The sequence below is a fragment of the Triturus cristatus genome, chromosome 10, assembly GCF_964204655.1.
Source record: "Triturus cristatus chromosome 10, aTriCri1.1, whole genome shotgun sequence".
In the NCBI taxonomy this organism is placed as follows: Eukaryota; Metazoa; Chordata; class Amphibia; order Caudata; family Salamandridae; genus Triturus; species Triturus cristatus.
In genome coordinates, this window is record NC_140593.1 from 846,085,226 (window position 1) to 846,100,368 (window position 15,143).

General features: G+C 47.2%; 14 non-coding genes across 14 annotated transcripts; all 14 read left to right on the forward strand.

Annotated features, from left to right (window-relative positions):
- Positions 1 to 408: 408 nt before the first annotated feature.
- On the forward strand, positions 409 to 520 carry TRNAL-CAA (transfer RNA leucine (anticodon CAA)). The gene is made up of 2 exons: positions 409 to 446; positions 475 to 520. It is a non-coding gene; the product is annotated as a tRNA-Leu (tRNA).
- A 1,896-nt stretch (positions 521 to 2,416) lies between these two features.
- TRNAP-AGG (transfer RNA proline (anticodon AGG)) lies at positions 2,417 to 2,488 on the forward strand. Its single transcript has one exon. It is a non-coding gene; the product is annotated as a tRNA-Pro (tRNA).
- A 748-nt stretch (positions 2,489 to 3,236) lies between these two features.
- On the forward strand, positions 3,237 to 3,348 carry TRNAL-CAA (transfer RNA leucine (anticodon CAA)). The gene is made up of 2 exons: positions 3,237 to 3,274; positions 3,303 to 3,348. It is a non-coding gene; the product is annotated as a tRNA-Leu (tRNA).
- Positions 3,349 to 4,285: 937 nt separating this feature from the next.
- Positions 4,286 to 4,357, forward strand: TRNAP-CGG (transfer RNA proline (anticodon CGG)). The gene has a single exon. It is a non-coding gene; the product is annotated as a tRNA-Pro (tRNA).
- An 887-nt stretch (positions 4,358 to 5,244) lies between these two features.
- Positions 5,245 to 5,316, forward strand: TRNAP-AGG (transfer RNA proline (anticodon AGG)). The gene has a single exon. It is a non-coding gene; the product is annotated as a tRNA-Pro (tRNA).
- A 748-nt stretch (positions 5,317 to 6,064) lies between these two features.
- TRNAL-CAA (transfer RNA leucine (anticodon CAA)) lies at positions 6,065 to 6,176 on the forward strand. Its single transcript has 2 exons — positions 6,065 to 6,102; positions 6,131 to 6,176. It is a non-coding gene; the product is annotated as a tRNA-Leu (tRNA).
- Positions 6,177 to 7,113: 937 nt separating this feature from the next.
- TRNAP-CGG (transfer RNA proline (anticodon CGG)) lies at positions 7,114 to 7,185 on the forward strand. Its single transcript has one exon. It is a non-coding gene; the product is annotated as a tRNA-Pro (tRNA).
- Positions 7,186 to 7,570: 385 nt separating this feature from the next.
- On the forward strand, positions 7,571 to 7,643 carry TRNAV-UAC (transfer RNA valine (anticodon UAC)). The gene has a single exon. It is a non-coding gene; the product is annotated as a tRNA-Val (tRNA).
- A 429-nt stretch (positions 7,644 to 8,072) lies between these two features.
- On the forward strand, positions 8,073 to 8,144 carry TRNAP-AGG (transfer RNA proline (anticodon AGG)). The gene has a single exon. It is a non-coding gene; the product is annotated as a tRNA-Pro (tRNA).
- A 386-nt stretch (positions 8,145 to 8,530) lies between these two features.
- On the forward strand, positions 8,531 to 8,603 carry TRNAV-AAC (transfer RNA valine (anticodon AAC)). The gene has a single exon. It is a non-coding gene; the product is annotated as a tRNA-Val (tRNA).
- A 288-nt stretch (positions 8,604 to 8,891) lies between these two features.
- Positions 8,892 to 9,003, forward strand: TRNAL-CAA (transfer RNA leucine (anticodon CAA)). The gene is made up of 2 exons: positions 8,892 to 8,929; positions 8,958 to 9,003. It is a non-coding gene; the product is annotated as a tRNA-Leu (tRNA).
- A 3,767-nt stretch (positions 9,004 to 12,770) lies between these two features.
- Positions 12,771 to 12,842, forward strand: TRNAP-CGG (transfer RNA proline (anticodon CGG)). Its single transcript has one exon. It is a non-coding gene; the product is annotated as a tRNA-Pro (tRNA).
- Positions 12,843 to 13,729: 887 nt separating this feature from the next.
- On the forward strand, positions 13,730 to 13,801 carry TRNAP-AGG (transfer RNA proline (anticodon AGG)). The gene has a single exon. It is a non-coding gene; the product is annotated as a tRNA-Pro (tRNA).
- A 748-nt stretch (positions 13,802 to 14,549) lies between these two features.
- On the forward strand, positions 14,550 to 14,661 carry TRNAL-CAA (transfer RNA leucine (anticodon CAA)). The gene is made up of 2 exons: positions 14,550 to 14,587; positions 14,616 to 14,661. It is a non-coding gene; the product is annotated as a tRNA-Leu (tRNA).
- The last annotated feature ends 482 nt before the right edge of the window (positions 14,662 to 15,143 follow it).

Below are 15,143 nucleotides of genomic sequence, written 5' to 3' on the forward strand. Positions count from 1 at the left end.
ATCCTTGAGAGGAACCTTGCTCTAACAGTAAGACACAGCAAGTTAATTTCTGTAGTGTAGTGGTCATCATGTTCGCCTAACACGCGAAAGGTCCCCGGTTCGAGACCGGGCAGAAACACTGTGCATGAGCTGCTTTTATGTGCACCCTCTAAAACCTTATTATCTCAATGCAAGCTTAAGAAGAGGCGGTCCATGAACCCAGCGAGCCGTGGGAAACTTCCTTTACTTTTCCAAGACGAAACAAAGTAATCCGCATCCATCAGTGGTCGCTCTTGTGCCTAGCTTTTTTTTTTTATCATGCCATGTTGTATTGTGGGGCCTTTACACCTGTGACATTGCTGCGAACGCTGTAAGTGCAAACATTGGCAAGTGCAGACAGAAGAGTCAGACCTGTACATAGCCAGGGCTGTCAGGATGGCCGAGTGGTCTAAGGCGCCAGACTCAAGAGAGCTTGATCTTCAGTGCAACTGAGACTTCTGGTCTCCTCATGGAGGCGTGGGTTCAAATCCCACTTCTGACAGGTCTCTTTTACACCCATAAATCGTCCTGTTTTTTGCAGTGCATTCCCCACACACCACAATCTTTGCACGGACCTGTAACACATGACGAGAAATCCACCAACGATCAGGCTGGGCCCTCAATCACAATTCCATGTATTCCTGGAAGGGACACCTCAGGCACACCTTCCGTTAAATTTGCACTCCATCACACTAACTGCTGTGCTGGTTTCTCATTAAGCAGTTGATCCCATCTTTGTTGTGAGGCTCTCCTGCCACCTTTTGGGCGGAGAAGGCACTGTCCCTGCAACAACACAGGCAGACATGTTCAACAGGGCTTCCTGGTTATGTGGGAGGAGCAGATTGTCATTGGTCCCCCCTTGCGAATTTTAATTTACATAAGGAAGACAGAGAGGTAGCTGGGAGTAGGCAGTACACACGGACATTGAACTCTATCTTGTGATTTGCAGCCAATTCTAGATTGAGGCAGGAGGAAAGGAGGTGACTTGCCCAACAATGGCCATTCTGGGAATTCAGCCACCCTGGGTCTCCCAGGTGAGTGTTTCAGTCCTGCGAGCCACTCATATAAATCGAGCCTGATCGAGCCTGATCGAGCGCTGAGTGAGCGTGTTTGAATCCAAGAATCAAACACCTCTTTCTTAGGAGCAAGAATTGGCAGGCCCTCCCTTGCTTCTGGGGTGGAAGTTTATGGGGCAAGGGTCCAGGACTTGCAGAGAAGTACAAGTGCCAGAAAGTGCCTGCAGTTCTCATCAGTGCCTTTTTTCTGCTCACTGGCAGCTAGGATATCGGCTGATCCCTTCCTTGCAAGAGTGAAAAAAACAACACCTTGAGAGAAAACATGACTTTGTGTGGCTCACATAGAGAGAGAGCAGCCAAATAGCACTGCTTTGTTTCTGAAAGACGCATCAGAAATTGTTCAAATTGCTGACAGGGGAATCAGGCTCGTTGGTCTAGGGGTATGATTCTCGCTTCGGGTGCGAGAGGTCCCGGGTTCAAATCCCAGACGAGCCCATGTTGTGGAATTATTTTTAGGCTGCTTATTATATAGGACCATTTCTTCTTTTCAATGCTATAAGACGCCGTGTATGGTGAGAAAGTTCCTTTCCCTGCACGCTGTTTCCCAGTTTTGGCGTATAGAATTTCAGTGCCGGACTTCTTTGCAACTGCTTTTCTGGGGTGGACCATCAGTGTAGGAACATTAAATTCAAAGTGTTTTTCTAGCGTGATTTCAGGTTTGGTTTTAAAATCGCCTTTTGGAATAAAAGTGGTCCTCGTTCCTTTCTTCCAAAGAAAGAGATCGGGTAAGGAGGGTCCAACGTTGAGCTTCATGGACATTGTCCCTTGGTCTGTGCTTTCCAGCCCACTACATGCCAAGAAGATTGCTGCAAGAGTATCTGTTTCTGTGGTGTAGTGGTTATCACGTTCGCTTTACACGCGAAAGGTCCCTGGTTCGAGACCGGGCATAAACAGCAGCTTATTGCTTGCATTTACTCTCTCAACTTTTAGGAAAGCTGAGATAATGGAAGCTGTCTATCCCTCACCAGCGTGACGTACTGTGCTCCAGGGGCTTCAGTGACAGCTCAAAAAGAGAAGTGACGATAGTTTGCGCCATTCGTTTGCACGTCCTTTTGTACTGAAGGGTGGGCCTACTTGATGAAAGCAAGGCATGAGAGCAGAAATTGTTTTATTGTCCTCACCGAGAGCTTACACCTAGAGCAGACAAAATGTCTGAAGGATGGAGGTATTTTCATTTCTTGTTCGATGACGGCCATGGAAAAGACAGCAACCATCTTGCAGAAGAGAGCAGCATGTGCAGTTGCTTGCTTTGGGTGAATCATTCACCAACTCGCTGCCAATAACCCCCGGAGCCGGTGCAAAAGGTGACTCTTGTGTGCCTCGGCTCGTTGGTCTAGGGGTATGATTCTCGCTTAGGGTGCGAGAGGTCCCGGGTTCAAATCCCGGACGAGCCCTTTTTTAGAGGTAAACATACGAATACTACTCAAAACTGACAATGCCTGACTATTTCTCATTACACTCGGCGCATTGTTGCACAAATTATTTTGAACCTCAGAAGAAAAACGGATATCCATGCTTTTTCTGCCTTCATGCTTAGTCTGTGTGTGTCCCAGGTGATGCTTTCCCAAGCTGTACTTGCTGGCATTTAGGCATCAGATATTTGTCTGTCGATGCCTGCATAAGTAAATTTTTAATACGTCTAATTGCAAGCATGTTGGCTGATATCTCTGCAGTTTTCACACTTGCTCCTCGCTTTCTGAGTGGCTGCTGATACAGCAGAATAGAAGTAGAGAGAATCCTTGAGAGGAACCTTGCTCTAACAGTAAAACACAGCAAGTTAATTTCTGTAGTGTAGTGGTCATCATGTTCGCCTAACACGCGAAAGGTCCCCGGTTCGAGACCGGGCAGAAACACTGTGCATGAGCTGCTTTTATGTGCACCCTCTAAAACCTTATTATCTCAATGCAAGCTTAAGAAGAGGCGGTCCATGAACCCAGCGAGCCGTGGGAAACTTCCTTTACTTTTCCAAGACGAAACAAAGTAATCCGCATCCATCAGTGGTCGCTCTTGTGCCTAGCTTTTTTTTTTATCATGCCATGTTGTATTGTGGGGCCTTTACACCTGTGACATTGCTGCGAACGCTGTAAGTGCAAACATTGGCAAGTGCAGACAGAAGAGTCAGACCTGTACATAGCCAGGGCTGTCAGGATGGCCGAGTGGTCTAAGGCGCCAGACTCAAGAGAGCTTGATCTTCAGTGCAACTGAGACTTCTGGTCTCCTCATGGAGGCGTGGGTTCAAATCCCACTTCTGACAGGTCTCTTTTACACCCATAAATCGTCCTGTTTTTTGCAGTGCATTCCCCACACACCACAATCTTTGCACGGACCTGTAACATATGACGAGAAATCCACCAACGATCAGGCTGGGCCCTCAATCACAATTCCATGTATTCCTGGAAGGGACACCTCAGGCACACCTTCCGTTAAATTTGCACTCCATCACACTAACTGCTGTGCTGGTTTCTCATTAAGCAGTTGATCCCATCTTTGTTGTGAGGCTCTCCTGCCACCTTTTGGGCGGAGAAGGCACTGTCCCTGCAACAACACAGGCAGACATGTTCAACAGGGCTTCCTGGTTATGTGGGAGGAGCAGATTGTCATTGGTCCCCCCTTGCGAATTTTAATTTACATAAGGAAGACAGAGAGGTAGCTGGGAGTAGGCAGTACACACGGACATTGAACTCTATCTTGTGATTTGCAGCCAATTCTAGATTGAGGCAGGAGGAAAGGAGGTGACTTGCCCAACAATGGCCATTCTGGGAATTCAGCCACCCTGGGTCTCCCAGGTGAGTGTTTCAGTCCTGCGAGCCACTCATATAAATCTCGCCTGATCGAGCCTGATCGAGCGCTGAGTGAGCGTGTTTGAATCCAAGAATCAAACACCTCTTTCTTAGGAGCAAGAATTGGCAGGCCCTCCCTTGCTTCTGGGGTGGAAGTTTATGGGGCAAGGGTCCAGGACTTGCAGAGAAGTACAAGTGCCAGAAAGTGCCTGCAGTTCTCATCAGTGCCTTTTTTCTGCTCACTGGCAGCTAGGATATCGGCTGATCCCTTCCTTGCAAGAGTGAAAAAAACAACACCTTGAGAGAAAACATGACTTTGTGTGGCTCACATAGAGAGAGAGCAGCCAAATAGCACTGCTTTGTTTCTGAAAGACGCATCAGAAATTGTTCAAATTGCTGACAGGGGAATCAGGCTCGTTGGTCTAGGGGTATGATTCTCGCTTCGGGTGCGAGAGGTCCCGGGTTCAAATCCCGGACGAGCCCATGTTGTGGAATTATTTTTAGGCTGCTTATTATATAGGACCATTTCTTCTTTTCAATGCTATAAGACGCCGTGTATGGTGAGAAAGTTCCTTTCCCTGCACGCTGTTTCCCAGTTTTGGCGTATAGAATTTCAGTGCCGGACTTCTTTGCAACTGCTTTTCTGGGGTGGACCATCAGTGTAGGAACATTAAATTCAAAGTGTTTTTCTAGCGTGATTTCAGGTTTGGTTTTAAAATCGCCTTTTGGAATAAAAGTGGTCCTCGTTCCTTTCTTCCAAAGAAAGAGATCGGGTAAGGAGGGTCCAACATTGAGCTTCATGGACATTGTCCCTTGGTCTGTGCTTTCCAGCCCACTACATGCCAAGAAGATTGCTGCAAGAGTATCTGTTTCTGTGGTGTAGTGGTTATCACGTTCGCTTTACATGCGAAAGGTCCCTGGTTCGAGACCGGGCAAAAACAGCAGCTTATTGCTTGCATTTACTCTCTCAACTTATAGGAAAGCTGAGATAATGGAAGCTGTCTATCCCTCACCAGCGTGACGTACTGTGCTCCAGGGGCTTCAGTGACAGCTCAAAAAGAGAAGTGACGATAGTTTGCGCCATTCGTTTGCACGTCCTTTTGTACTGAAGGGTGGGCCTACTTGATGAAAGCAAGGCATGAGAGCAGAAATTGTTTTATTGTCCTCACCGAGAGCTTACACCTAGAGCAGACAAAATGTCTGAAGGATGGAGGTATTTTCATTTCTTGTTCGATGACGGCCATGGAAAAGACAGCAACCATATTGCAGAAGAGAGCAGCATGTGCAGTTGCTTGCTTTGGGTGAATCATTCACCAACTCGCTGCCAATAACCCCCGGAGCCGGTGCAAAAGGTGACTCTTGTGTGCCTCGGCTCGTTGGTCTAGGGGTATGATTCTCGCTTAGGGTGCGAGAGGTCCCGGGTTCAAATCCCGGACGAGCCCTTTTTTAGAGGTAAACATACGAATCCTACTCAAAACTGACAATGCCTGACTATTTCTCATTACACTCGGCGCATTGTTGCACAAATTATTTTGAACCTCAGAAGAAAAACGGATATCCATGCTTTTTCTGCCTTCATGCTTAGTCTGTGTGTGTCCCAGGTGATGCTTTCCCAAACTGTACTTGCTGGCATTTAGGCATCAGATATTTGTCTGTCGATGCCTGCATAAGTAAATTTTTAATACGTCTAATTGCAAGCATGTTGGCTGATATCTCTGCAGTTTTCACACTTGCTCCTCGCTTTCTGAGTGGCTGCTGATACAGCAGAATAGAAGTAGAGAGAATCCTTGAGAGGAACCTTGCTCTAACAGTAAAACACAGCAAGTTAATTTCTGTAGTGTAGTGGTCATCATGTTCGCCTAACACGCGAAAGGTCCCCGGTTCGAGACCGGGCAGAAACACTGTGCATGAGCTGCTTTTATGTGCACCCTCTAAAACCTTATTATCTCAATGCAAGCTTAAGAAGAGGCGGTCCATGAACCCAGCGAGCCGTGGGAAACTTCCTTTACTTTTCCAAGACGAAACAAAGTAATCCGCATCCATCAGTGGTCGCTCTTGTGCCTAGCTTTTTTTTTTATCATGCCATGTTGTATTGTGGGGCCTTTACACCTGTGACATTGCTGCGAACGCTGTAAGTGCAAACATTGGCAAGTGCAGACAGAAGAGTCAGACCTGTACATAGCCAGGGCTGTCAGGATGGCCGAGTGGTCTAAGGCGCCAGACTCAAGAGAGCTTGATCTTCAGTGCAACTGAGACTTCTGGTCTCCTCATGGAGGCGTGGGTTCAAATCCCACTTCTGACAGGTCTCTTTTACACCCATAAATCGTCCTGTTTTTTGCAGTGCATTCCCCACACACCACAATCTTTGCACGGACCTGTAACATATGACGAGAAATCCACCAACGATCAGGCTGGGCCCTCAATCACAATTCCATGTATTCCTGGAAGGGACACCTCAGGCACACCTTCCGTTAAATTTGCACTCCATCACACTAACTGCTGTGCTGGTTTCTCATTAAGCAGTTGATCCCATCTTTGTTGTGAGGCTCTCCTGCCACCTTTTGGGCGGAGAAGGCACTGTCCCTGCAACAACACAGGCAGACATGTTCAACAGGGCTTCCTGGTTATGTGGGAGGAGCAGATTGTCATTGGTCCCCCCTTGCGAATTTTAATTTACATAAGGAAGACAGAGAGGTAGCTGGGAGTAGGCAGTACACACGGACATTGAACTCTATCTTGTGATTTGCAGCCAATTCTAGATTGAGGCAGGAGGAAAGGAGGTGACTTGCCCAACAATGGCCATTCTGGGAATTCAGCCACCCTGGGTCTCCCAGGTGAGTGTTTCAGTCCTGCGAGCCACTCATATAAATCTCGCCTGATCGAGCCTCATTGAGTGCTGAGTGAGCGTGTTTGAATCCAAGAATCAAACACCTCTTTCTTAGGAGCAAGAATTGGCAGGCCCTCCCTTGCTTCTGGGGTGGAAGTTAATGGGGCAAGGGTCCAGGACTTGCAGAGAAGTACAAGTGCCAGAAAGTGCCTGCAGTTCTCATCAGTGCCTTTTTTCTGCTCACTGGCAGCTAGGATATCGGCTGATCCCTTCCTTGCAAGAGTGAAAAAAACAACACCTTGAGAGAAAACATGACTTTGTGTGGCTCACATAGAGAGAGAGCAGCCAAATAGCACTGCTTTGTTTCTGAAAGACGCATCAGAAATTGTTCAAATTGCTGACAGGGGAATCAGGCTCGTTGGTCTAGGGGTATGATTCTCACTTCGGGTGCGAGAGGTCCCGGGTTCAAATCCCGGACGAGCCCATGTTGTGGAATTATTTTTAGGCTGCTTATTATGTAGGACCATTTCTTCTTTTCAATGCTATAAGACGCCGTGTATGGTGAAAAAGTTCCTTTCCCTGCACGCTGTTTCCCAGTTTTGGCGTATAGAATTTCAGTGCCGGACTTCTTTGCAACTGCTTTTCTGGGGTGGACCATCAGTGTAGGAACATTAAATTCAAAGTGTTTTTCTAGCGTGATTTCAGGTATGGTTTTAAAATCGCCTTTTGGAATAAAAGTGGTCCTCGTTGCTTTCTTCCAAAGAAAGAGATCGGGTAAGGAGGGTCCAACGTTGAGCTTCATGGACATTGGCCCTTGGTCTGTGCTTTCCAGCCCACTACATGCCAAGAAGATTGCGGCAAAAGTATCTGTTTCTGTGGTGTAGTGGTTATCACGTTCGCTTTACACGCGAAAGGTCCCTGGTTCGAGACTGGGCAGAAACAGCAGCTTATTGTTTGCATTTACTCTCTCAACTTATAGGAAAGCTGAGATAATGGAAGCTGTCTATCCCTCACCAGCGTGACGTACTGTGCTCCAGGGGCATCAGTGACAGCTCAAAAAGAGAAGTGACGATAGTTTGCGCCATTCGTTTGCACGTCCTTTTGTACTGAAGGGTGGGCCTACTTGATGAAAGCAAGGCATGAGAGCAGAAATTGTTTTATTGTCCTCACCGAGAGCATACACCTAGAGCAAACAAAATGTCTGAAGGATGGAGGTATTTTCATTTCTTGTTCGATGACGGCCATGGAAAAGACAGCAACCATATTGCAGAAGAGAGCAGCATGTGCAGTTGCTTGCTTTGGGTGAATCATTCACCAACTCGCTGCCAATAACCCCCGGAGCCGGTGCAAAAGGCGACTCTTGTGTGCCTCGGCTCGTTGGTCTAGGGGTATGATTCTCGCTTAGGGTGCGAGAGGTCCCGGGTTCAAATCCCGGACGAGCCCTTTTTTAGAGGTAAGCATACGAATCCTACTCAAAACTGACAATGCCTGACAATTTCTCATTACACTCGGCGCATTGTTGCACAAATTATTTTGAACCTCAGAAGAAAAACGGATATCCATGCTTTTTCTGCCTTCATGCTTAGTCTGTGTGTGTCCCAGGTGATGCTTTCCCAAGCTGTACTTACTGGCATTTAGGCATCAGATATTTGTCTGTCGATGCCTGCATAAGTACATTTTTAATACGTCTAATTGCAAGCATGTTGGCTGATATCTCTGCAGTTTTCACACTTGCTCCTCGCTTTCTGAGTGGCTGCTGATACAGCAGAATAGAAGTAGAGAGAATCCTTGAGAGGAACCTTGCTCTAACAGTAAAACACAGCAAGTTAGTTTCTGTAGTGTAGTGGTCATCACGTTCGCCTAACACGCGAAAAGTCCCCGGTTCGAGACCGGGCAGAAACACTGTGCATGAGCTGCTTTTATGTGCACCCTCTAAAACCTTATTATCTCAATGCAAGCTTAAGAAGAGGCGGTCCATGAACCCAGCGAGCCGTGGGAAACTTCCTTTACTTTTCCAAGACGAAACAAAGTAATCCGCATCCATCAGTGGTCGCTCTTGTGCCTAGCTTTTTTTTTATCATGCCATGTTGTATTGTGGGGCCTTTACACCTGTGACATTGCTGCGAACGCTGTAAGTGCAAACATTGGCAAGTGCAGACAGAAGAGTCAGACCTGTACATAGCCAGGGCTGTCAGGATGGCCGAGTGGTCTAAGGCGCCAGACTCAAGAGAGCTTGATCTTCAGTGCAACTGAGACTTCTGGTCTCCTCATGGAGGCGTGGGTTCAAATCCCACTTCTGACAGGTCTCTTTTACACCCTTAAATCGTCCTGTTTTTTGCAGTGCATTCCCCACACACCACAATCTTTGCACGGACCTGTAACATATGACGAGAAATCCACCAACGATCAGGCTGGGCCCTCAATCACAATTCCATGTATTCCTGGAAGGGACACCTCAGGCACACCTTCCGTTAAATTTGCACTCCATCACACTAACTGCTGTGCTGGTTTCTCATTAAGCAGTTGATCCCATCTTTGTTGTGAGGCTCTCCTGCCACCTTTTGGGCGGAGAAGGCACTGTCCCTGCAACAACACAGGCAGACATGTTCAACAGGGCTTCCTGGTTATGTGGGAGGAGCAGATTGTCATTGGTCCCCCCTTGCGAATTTTAATTTACATAAGGAAGACAGAGAGGTAGCTGGGAGTAGGCAGTACACACGGATATTGAACTCTATCTTGTGATTTGCAGCCAATTCTAGATTGAGGCAGGAGGAAAGGAGGTGACTTGCCCAACAATGGCCATTCTGGGAATTCAGCCACCCTGGGTCTCCCAGGTGAGTGTTTCAGTCCTGCGAGCCACTCATATAAATCTCGCCTGATCGAGCCTCATTGAGTGCTGAGTGAGCGTGTTTGAATCCAAGAATCAAACACCTCTTTCTTAGGAGCAAGAATTGGCAGGCCCTCCCTTGCTTCTGGGGTGGAAGTTTATGGGGCAAGGGTCCAGGACTTGCAGAGAAGTACAAGTGCCAGAAAGTGCCTGCAGTTCTCATCAGTGCCTTTTTTCTGCTCACTGGCAGCTAGGATATCGGCTGATCCCTTCCTTGCAAGAGTGAAAAAAACAACACCTTGAGAGAAAACATGACTTTGTGTGGCTCACATAGAGAGAGAGCAGCCAAATAGCACTGCTTTTTTTCTGAAAGACGCATCAGAAATTGTTCAAATTGCTGACAGGGGAATCAGGCTCGTTGGTCTAGGGGTATGATTCTCGCTTCGGGTGCGAGAGGTCCCGGGTTCAAATCCCAGACGAGCCCATGTTGTGGAATTATTTTTAGGCTGCTTATTATATAGGACCATTTCTTCTTTTCAATGCTATAAGACGCCGTGTATGGTGAGAAAGTTCCTTTCCCTGCACGCTGTTTCCCAGTTTTGGCGTATAGAATTTCAGTGCCGGACTTCTTTGCAACTGCTTTTCTGGGGTGGACCATCAGTGTAGGAACATTAAATTCAAAGTGTTTTTCTAGCGTGATTTCAGGTTTGGTTTTAAAATCGCCTTTTGGAATAAAAGTGGTCCTCGTTCCTTTCTTCCAAAGAAAGAGATCGGGTAAGGAGGGTCCAACGTTGAGCTTCATGGACATTGGCCCTTGGTCTGTGCTTTCCAGCCCACTACATGCCAAGAAGATTCCTGCAAGAGTATCTGTTTCTGTGGTGTAGTGGTTATCACGTTCGCTTTACACGCGAAAGGTCCCTGGTTCGAGACCGGGCAAAAAACAGCAGCTTATTGCTTGCATTTACTCTCTCAACTTCTAGGAAAGCTGAGATAATGGAAGCTGTCTATCCCTCACCAGCGTGACGTACTGTGCTCCAGGGGCTTCAGTGACAGCTCAAAAAGAGAAGTGACGATAGTTTGCGCCATTCGTTTGCACGTCCTTTTGTACTGAAGGGTGGGCCTACTTGATGAAAGCAAGGCATGAGAGCAGAAATTGTTTTATTGTCCTCACCGAGAGCTTACACCTAGAGCAGACAAAATGTCTGAAGGATGGAGGTATTTTCATTTCTTGTTCGATGACGGCCATGGAAAAGACAGCAACCATATTGCAGAAGAGAGCAGCATGTGCAGTTGCTTGCTTTGGGTGAATCATTCACCAACTCGCTGCCAATAACCCCCGGAGCCGGTGCAAAAGGTGACTCTTGTGTGCCTCGGCTCGTTGGTCTAGGGGTATGATTCTCGCTTAGGTTGTGAGAGGTCCCGGGTTCAAATCTCGGACGAGCCCTTTTTTAGAGGTAAACATACGAATCCTACTCAAAACTGACAATGCCTGACTATTTCTCATTACATTCGGCGCATTGTTGCACAAATTATTTTGAACCTCAGAAGAAAAACGGATATCCATGCTTTTTCTGCCTTCATGCTTAGTCTGTGTGTGTCCCAGGTGATGCTTTCCCAAGCTGTACTTGCTGGCATTTAGGCATCAGATATTTGTCTGTCGATGCCTGCATAAGTAAATTTTTAATATGTCTAATTGCAAGCATGTTGGCTGATATCTCTGCAGTTTTCACACTTGCTCCTCGCTTTCTGAGTGGCTGCTGATACAGCAGAATAGAAGTAGAGAGAATCCTTGAGAGGAACCTTGCTCTAACAGTAAAACACAGCAAGTTAATTTCTGTAGTGTAGTGGTCATCACGTTCGCCTAACACGCGAAAGGTCCCCGGTTCGAGACCGGGCAGAAACACTGTGCATGAGCTGCTTTTATGTGCACCCTCTAAAACCTTATTATCTCAATGCAAGCTTAAGAAGAGGCGGTCCATGAACCCAGCGAGCCGTGGGAAACTTCCTTTACTTTTCCAAGACAAAACAAAGTAATCCGCATCCATCAGTGGTCGCTCTTGTGCCTAGCTTTTTTTTTTTATCATGCCATGTTGTATTGTGGGGCCTTTACACCTGTGACATTGCTGCGAACGCTGTAAGTGCAAACATTGGCAAGTGCAGACAGAAGAGTCAGACCTGTACATAGCCAGGGCTGTCAGGATGGCAGAGTGGTCTAAGGCGCCAGACTCAAGAGAGCTTGATCTTCAGTGCAACTGAGACTTCTGGTCTCCTCATGGAGGCGTGGGTTCAAATCCCACTTCTGACAGGTCTCTTTTACACCCATAAATCGTCCTGTTTTTTGCAGTGCATTCCCCACACACCACAATCTTTGCACGGACCTGTAACATATGACGAGAAATCCACCAACGATCAGGCTGGGCCCTCAATCACAATTCCATGTTTTCCTGGAAGGGACACCTCAGGCACACCTTCCGTTAAATTTGCACTCCATCACACTAACTGCTGTGCTGGTTTCTCATTAAGCAGTTGATCCCATCTTTGTTGTGAGGCTCTCCTGCCACCTTTTGGGCGGAGAAGGCACTGTCCCTGCAACAACACAGGCAGACATGTTCAACAGGGCTTCCTGGTTATGTGGGAGGAACAGATTGTCATTGGTCCCCCCTTGCGAATTTTAATTTACATAAGGAAGACAGAGAGGTAGCTGGGAGTAGGCAGTACACACGGACATTGAACTCTATCTTGTGATTTGCAGCCAATTCTAGATTGAGGCAGGAGGAAAGGAGGTGACTTGCCCAACAATGGCCATTCTGGGAATTCAGCCACCCTGGGTCTCCCAGGTGAGTGTTTCAGTCCTGCGAGCCACTCATATAAATCGAGCCTGATCGAGCCTGATCGAGCGCTGAGTGAGCGTGTTTGAATCCAAGAATCAAACACCTCTTTCTTAGGAGCAAGAATTGGCAGGCCCTCCCTTGCTTCTGGGGTGGAAGTTTATGGGGCAAGGGTCCAGGACTTGCAGAGAAGTACAAGTGCCAGAAAGTGCCTGCAGTTCTCATCAGTGCCTTTTTTCTGCTCACTGGCAGCTAGGATATCGGCTGATCCCTTCCTTGCAAGAGTGAAAAAAACAACACCTTGAGAGAAAACATGACTTTGTGTGGCTCACATAGAGAGAGAGCAGCCAAATAGCACTGCTTTGTTTCTGAAAGACGCATCAGAAATTGTTCAAATTGCTGACAGGGGAATCAGGCTCGTTGGTCTAGGGGTATGATTCTCGCTTCGGGTGCGAGAGGTCCCGGGTTCAAATCCCGGACGAGCCCATGTTGTGGAATTATTTTTAGGCTGCTTATTATATAGGACCATTTCTTCTTTTCAATGCTATAAGACGCCGTGTATGGTGAGAAAGTTCCTTTCCCTGCACGCTGTTTCCCAGTTTTGGCGTATAGAATTTCAGTGCCGGACTTCTTTGCAACTGCTTTTCTGGGGTGGACCATCAGTGTAGGAACATTAAATTCAAAGTGTTTTTCTAGCGTGATTTCAGGTTTGGTTTTAAAATCGCCTTTTGGAATAAAAGTGGTCCTCGTTCCTTTCTTCCAAAGAAAGAGATCGGGTAAGGAGGGTCCAACGTTGAGCTTCATGGACATTGTCCCTTGGTCTGTGCTTTCCAGCCCACTACATGCCAAGAAGATTGCTGCAAGAGTATCTGTTTCTGTGGTGTAGTGGTTATCACGTTCGCTTTACACGCGAAAGGTCCCTGGTTCGAGACCGGGCAAAAACAGCAGCTTATTGCTTGCATTTACTCTCTCAACTTATAGGAAAGCTGAGATAATGGAAGCTGTCTATCCCTCACCAGCGTGACGTACTGTGCTCCAGGGGCTTCAGTGACAGCTCAAAAAGAGAAGTGACGATAGTTTGCGCCATTCGTTTGCACGTCCTTTTGTACTGAAGGGTGGGCCTACTTGATGAAAGCAAGGCATGAGAGCAGAAATTGTTTTATTGTCCTCACCGAGAGCTTACACCTAGAGCAGACAAAATGTCTGAAGGATGGAGGTATTTTCATTTCTTGTTCGATGACGGCCATGGAAAAGACAGCAACCATATTGCAGAAGAGAGCAGCATGTGCAGTTGCTTGCTTTGGGTGAATCATTCACCAACTCGCTGCCAATAACCCCCGGAGCCGGTGCAAAAGGTGACTCTTGTGTTCCTCGGCTCGTTGGTCTAGGGGTATGATTCTCGCTTAGGGTGCGAGAGGTCCCGGGTTCAAATCCCGGACGAGCCCTTTTTTAGAGGTAAACATACGAATCCTACTCAAAACTGACAATGCCTGACTATTTCTCATTACACTCGGCGCATTGTTGCACAAATTATTTTGAACCTCAGAAGAAAAACGGATATCCATGCTTTTTCTGCCTTCATGCTTAGTCTGTGTGTGTCCCAGGTGATGCTTTCCCAAGCTGTACTTGTTGGCATTTAGGCATCAGATATTTGTCTGGCGATGCCTGCATAAGTAAATTTTTAATACGTCTAATTGCAAGCATGTTGGCTGATATCTCTGCAGTTTTCACACTTGCTCCTCGCTTTCTGAGTGGCTGCTGATACAGCGGAATAGAAGTAGAGAGAATCCTTGAGAGGAACCTTGTTCTAACAGTAAAACACAGCAAGTTAATTTCTGTAGTGTAGTGGTCATCACGTTCGCCTAACACGCGAAAGGTCCCCGGTTCGAGACCGGGCAGAAACACTGTGCATGAGCTGCTTTTATGTGCACCCTCTAAAACCTTATTATCTCAATGCAAGCTTAAGAAGAGGCGGTCCATGAACCCAGCGAGCCGTGGGAAACTTCCTTTACTTTTCCAAGACGAAACAAAGTAATCCGCATCCATCAGTGGTCGCTCTTGTGCCTAGCTTTTTTTTTTATCATGCCATGTTGTATTGTGGGGCCTTTACACCTGTGACATTGCTGCGAACGCTGTAAGTGCAAACATTGGCAAGTGCAGACAGAAGAGTCAGACCTGTACATAGCCAGGGCTGTCAGGATGGCCGAGTGGTCTAAGGCGCCAGACTCAAGAGAGCTTGATCTTCAGTGCAACTGAGACTTCTGGTCTCCTCATGGAGGCGTGGGTTCAAATCCCACTTCTGACAGGTCTCTTTTACACCCTTAAATCGTCCTGTTTTTTTGCAGTGCATTCCCCACACACCACAATCTTTGCACGGACCTGTAACATATGACTAGAAATCCACCAACGATCAGGCTGGGCCCTCAATCACAATTCCATGTATTCCTGGAAGGGACACCTCAGGCACACCTTCCGTTAAATTTGCACTCCATCACACTAACTGCTGTGCTGGTTTCTCATTAAGCAGTTGATCCCATCTTTGTTGTGAGGCTCTCCTGCCACCTTTTGGGCGGAGAAGGCACTGTCCCTGCAACAACACAGGCAGACATGTTCAACAGGGCTTCCTGGTTATGTGGGAGGAGCAGATTGTCATTGGTCCCCCCTTGCGAATTTTAATTTACATAAGGAAGACAGAGAGGTAGCTGGGAGTAGGCAGTACACACGGACATTGAACGCTATCTTGTGATTTGCAGCCAATTCTAGATTGCGGCAGGAGGAAAGGAGGTG